The 5,000-nt window shown below is 54.6% G+C and overlaps 2 non-coding genes and 1 pseudogene across 2 annotated transcripts in view; all 3 read left to right on the forward strand.

Moving 5' to 3' along the window:
* Window positions 1–1,726, forward strand: part of LOC137929115 (small subunit ribosomal RNA) — a 1,904-nt gene extending 178 nt beyond the window's left edge. The window contains exon 1 of the ribosomal RNA XR_011108690.1: window positions 1–1,726. This exon is cut by the window's left edge and continues 178 nt beyond it. This is a non-coding gene — a ribosomal RNA (small subunit ribosomal RNA).
* An 807-nt stretch (window positions 1,727–2,533) lies between these two features.
* On the forward strand, window positions 2,534–2,690 carry LOC137929131 (5.8S ribosomal RNA). Its single transcript, XR_011108705.1, has one exon. It is a non-coding gene; the product is annotated as a 5.8S ribosomal RNA (ribosomal RNA).
* Window positions 2,691–3,864: 1,174 nt separating this feature from the next.
* LOC137929147 (large subunit ribosomal RNA) overlaps window positions 3,865–5,000 on the forward strand; it is a 4,896-nt pseudogene continuing 3,760 nt past the window's right edge.

Raw genomic sequence — 5,000 nt, forward strand, 5'->3', positions numbered from 1 at the left:
AGAACTCTGACCAGTGATGGGATGAGTGCTTTTATTAGATCAAAACCAATCGACGGAGGGCCTCGCGTCCGAAGTCGTTAATTTTGATGAATCTGGATAACTTTTGCCGATCGCATGGTCCAGCACCGGCGACGCATCTTTCAAATGTCTGCCTTATCAACTTTCGATGGTAGTTTCTGCGACTACCATGGTTGTCACGGGTAACGGGGAATCAGGGTTCGATTCCGGAGAGGGAGCCTGAGAAACGGCTACCACATCCAAGGAAGGCAGCAGGCGCGCAAATTACCCACTCCCGGCACGGGGAGGTAGTGACGAAAAATAACGATACGGGACTCTTACGAGGCCTCGTAATCGGAATGAGTACACTTTAAATATTTTAACGAGGAACAATTGGAGGGCAAGTCTGGTGCCAGCAGCCGCGGTAACTCCAGCTCCAATAGCGTATACTAAAATTGTTGCGGTTAAAAAGCTCGTAGTTGCATTTGTGCGCCGCGCTGTCGGTGCACCGCATCCGCGGTGATACTGACACGTCTGCGGAGCATATCGTCGGTGAGCCGTCGGTAAAACGGCGGTTCAATATCAAAATCCTATCGCGGTGCTCTTCGGTGAGTGTCGAGATGGGCCGACAATTTTACTTTGAACAAATTAGAGTGCTCAAAGCGGGCTCAAAATGCTGCTTGAATATTTCGTGCATGGAATAATAGAATATGATCTCGGTTCTATTTTGTTGGTTTTCAGAACTCCGAGGTAATGATTAATAGGGATAACTGGGGGCATTCGTATTGCGACGTTAGAGGTGAAATTCTTGGATCGTCGCAAGACGAACATCAGCGAAAGCATTTGCCAAAGGTGTTTTCATCAATCAAGAACGAAAGTTAGAGGTTCGAAGGCGATTAGATACCGCCCTAGTTCTAACCGTAAATATGTCATCTAGCGATCCGCCGACGTTACTACGATGGCTCGGCGGGCAGCTTCCGGGAAACCAAAGATTTTGGACTCCGGGGGGAGTATGGTTGCAAAGCTGAAACTTAAAGGAATTGACGGAAGGGCACCACCAGGAGTGGAGCCTGCGGCTTAATTTGACTCAACACGGGAAATCTCACCAGGCCCGGACACCGGAAGGATTGACAGATTAACAGCTCTTTCTTGATTCGGTGGGTGGTGGTGCATGGCCGTTCTTAGTTGGTGGAGCGATTTGTCTGGTTAATTCCGGTAACGAACGAGACTCTAGCCTGCTAAATAGGCGTCGTCATTTAGGTGTGCGCCGCTCCGGTGGCGCAACTCACTGGCGACGTATTAAAATTCTTCTTAGAGGGACCGGCGGCTTCGAGCCGCACGAGATTGAGCAATAACAGGTCTGTGATGCCCTTAGATGTCCTGGGCCGCACGCGCGCTACACTGAAGGAATCAGCATGTTCTCCCTGGCCTAGAGGCCCGGGCAACCCGTTGAAACTCCTTCGTGCTGGGGATTGGGGTTTGCAATTATCCCCCATAAACGAGGAATTCCTAGTAAGCGCGAGTCATAAGCTCGCGTTGATTACGTCCCTGCCCTTTGTACACACCGCCCGTCGCTACTACCGATTGAATGATTTAGTGAGGTCTTCGGACCGACACGCGGTGGCTTCACGGCCGTCGGCGTTGCTGGGAAGTTGACCAAACTTGATCATTTAGAGGAAGTAAAAGTCGTAACAAGGTTTCCGTAGGGGAACCTGCGGAAGGATCATTAACGTGTGTGTATGTGTGCGAGACGCGTGATATGTTCACGAACGTTGTTGCGCCGCTGTTGCTGTTGTTGCTGTTGCGACGACGACGACGACGACGACGACGACTTCGTACATACCGTGTTTACACATATATATATGTAATACATCCATAATGATATATATATATACGACATATATACATATATATGTACGTACGCGCGCGCTGCTGTTCGTATCTAATGCGGACGAGCGCGCGCGCGTGTGCGTGCGTGTGTGTGTGCGTGTTTGTATATATGTATAAAAAATAAAATGTGAAATAATTGTCTCTAGCGTCTATTACGCCTAACGGCGCAGCGGCGACGGCGCCGTGGCGGTGGCCGGTGGCGGTGGTGGCATTCGTCGAAAGTGCTACCGCCGCCGCTGCCTCCGCCGCCGTCGAAGCGGCCGGGTGGCGGAAAAACGCCGAGAGACGAGCGCCGACCGGGGCATACCAAACGGAGCGTTCGAAGCGGTGAAAATCCCCACTGCCTAGCTCAGGCCCTTTATTGTCGGTTGGCGCTATACAAAACGAAATTTAAGCGGTTAGAAAGATGACAATGTCGTGCGTCACGCCAGCTCGTTGGGGGGTGCGCGGGTCGTCGTCGTTCATCATTCTAAAGGATTCGCGTCGGGGCGTTAAGCTTTTTCGGTGCCGTTTCTTTATGAACGCCTCGGCGCACATGAATTCGACCAACTTTCGACGTTAATACATAAAAACGGACAATCAAGTGGCCGACGGCGAGAGCCGTAGGCCGCTACCGTAAGTAATAACAACATTAAGAAAAAACCATTACCCTGGACGGTGGATCACTTGGCTCGCGGGTCGATGAAGAACGCAGTTAACTGCGCGTCATAGTGTGAACTGCAGGACACATTTGAACATCGACATTTCGAACGCACATTGCGGTCCGTGGAGAAATATCCAGGACCACTCCTGTCTGAGGGCCGGCTGTTAAAATATAAAAACCACACTGTTCGGTGTAGAACGCGCGCTACGTGCGCTCGCGCCGGTCGATGCGCGCGGCGGTGACGCGCGACGCGGCGGCGGCGGGTTGGTGGGGGGTGATGAACGAGCTCGCGGACGGTGCGATGGGACGATCTCTAATAAGAGTCTCTCGTCCGCGCCGCCGCGGCTCTCACTCTCTCTCTCTCACTATCCGCCGTCGCTGTCGTCGCGCTGCCGCTGCCGCACTACCGCGCGCGGGCGAGCGGGCGCGCGCTCTTTCGAACAATTGACGGTTTCCGTTGAACGTTCTTCGCGACGGACGACGGACGGCGGGGTGCTGCACCCCTCACGTCCGCGTACGCGCGGAGCGCGTTTACGGTCCGTTTAAATATATCGAATTGTATTGAATATGAAACGAGTGTGAAAAGATTACACGCATCGCTAAGACGCGAGTCTTCGTAGTGCGGTCTTCGTCCGAGCTCATCGGTTCGTGTATACGATATAATAAAATATATCGGAAGCACAGACGACGCGTCTCCGACGGATGCGACCGGCAGGCGGTGAATGTTTTCTTGCGCGGCAAGCGTAACGCACACACAAACATATGTAAGTAAACATTACGTGATGTTCATGTGCGCGCGCGCCTAGCCCGATGCGAGAGAGTTCACCGCTCGTCGTCGCTACGCATCCGTATTATGTCGGTGATACGCGTCGTCGTTCCAGTGCGAACGTTATATTATCGTATCGATACGGACCGATACCGAAAGGGCCGGACGATCGATCGCTAACGAAAAGTACTCGCGCTCGCGTATGCGTGTCGAGATTTTCGTTTACGCTCGTATCATCATAATCATCATCATCGTCATCGTCGTCGTTCATCGCGCAACGCGTGTTGTGTGTGCAGCGTTGCGTTGTGCGTGCGCGCGTCTAGAGACCTCTAAGGACTCGCGACGCGCGCGCCTCGCGCACGCGCACTCGCTCTGCGACGCGCGATGATCGCGACGGTGGGGGTGGTGTACGGTAGGCGGACTCGACGTCCGAAGGGCGTCCCGCGACGACGACCGGCCGCCGTGCGCGCTTGCTTGCTTGCGCGCGCGGTCCGTCGGTTCGTCGTCGTCAAAAATATAATAAGGGACGTCGCGTACGGATATCGCGTCTGCCTCGAATTTTTATCGTTGGCCTCAGATCAGGGAGGATCACCCGCCGAATTTAAGCATATTAGTAAGCGGAGGAAAAGAAACTAACAAGGATTTCCCTAGTAGCGGCGAGCGAACAGGAAAGAGCCCAGCACTGAATCCCGCGATCGTCTCGAGCGCGGGAGATGTGGTGTTCGGGAGGTTCCGCTTTCTCGTCGTCGATACTCCTGTCCAAGTTCGTCTTGAACGGGGCCGTTTTCCCGCAGAGGGTGCCAGGCCCGTAGCGACGGAGGGCGGCGGCGAGAGGGACTCTCCTAAGAGTCGGGTTGCTTGAGAGTGCAGCCCTAAGTGGGTGGTAAACTCCATCTAAGGCTAAATATAACCGCGAGACCGATAGCGAACAAGTACCGTGAGGGAAAGTTGAAAAGAACTTTGAAGAGAGAGTTCAAGAGTACGTGAAACCGTTCAGGGGTAAACCTGCGAAACTCGAATGAACGAACGGAGAGATTCATCGTCATTCCGCGGCGTACGCGCCCGCGCTCTGATGCGACGTCCGGTCCGCCTTTAATCGGGCGCTGTATCGCGTCGCACGGGCCGGTGCGCGTCGACGTCCGCGGAGGGCGTGCACTTCTCTCTCAGTAATGCATCGCGACCCGTTCGGGTGTCGATCTAAGCGCCGCCGACGGGCAGCCCAGCGTTCACTTCGCGCGAGCGGAGTCAGGACGTTGGACCGTTTCGCGGTAGCCGATCGGCCGCCGGACGGTATAATGATAAGAATCGCGCACGCGCTCTCTAAAGGCGCGTCCGGCCCGACGCAAGATAACGTCGTACACGAGGTCCTGCCCGAGCGCGGACCTCGTTGCGGCGCGTCTGTCGTCGCAGCCGTGCTGTCTCGGACCGTGCGCGTCTCTGTCTGCGATGATTCAGTTTCGGGCACTCGCAGGACCCGTCTTGAAACACGGACCAAGGAGTCTAGCATGTGTGCGAGTCATTGAGTATTTGTATAAACTGAAAGGCGCAACGAAAGTGAAGGCGCGCGCTAGCCGCGCGCTCAGGGAGGATGGAGTGTACGTCCTTTGCGATCTGCACTCTCGCACTCCCGAGGCGTCTCGTTTCCAATCCGTGAATGCAGGCGCGCTCTGAGCAGAGATGCTGGGACCCGAAAGATGGTGAACT

Source organism: Battus philenor, unplaced genomic scaffold (assembly GCF_028537555.1).
Source record: "Battus philenor isolate CCGP_79_NKW_IND1 unplaced genomic scaffold, ilBatPhil1.0.hap1 SCAF_42, whole genome shotgun sequence".
In the NCBI taxonomy this organism is placed as follows: Eukaryota; Metazoa; Arthropoda; class Insecta; order Lepidoptera; family Papilionidae; genus Battus; species Battus philenor.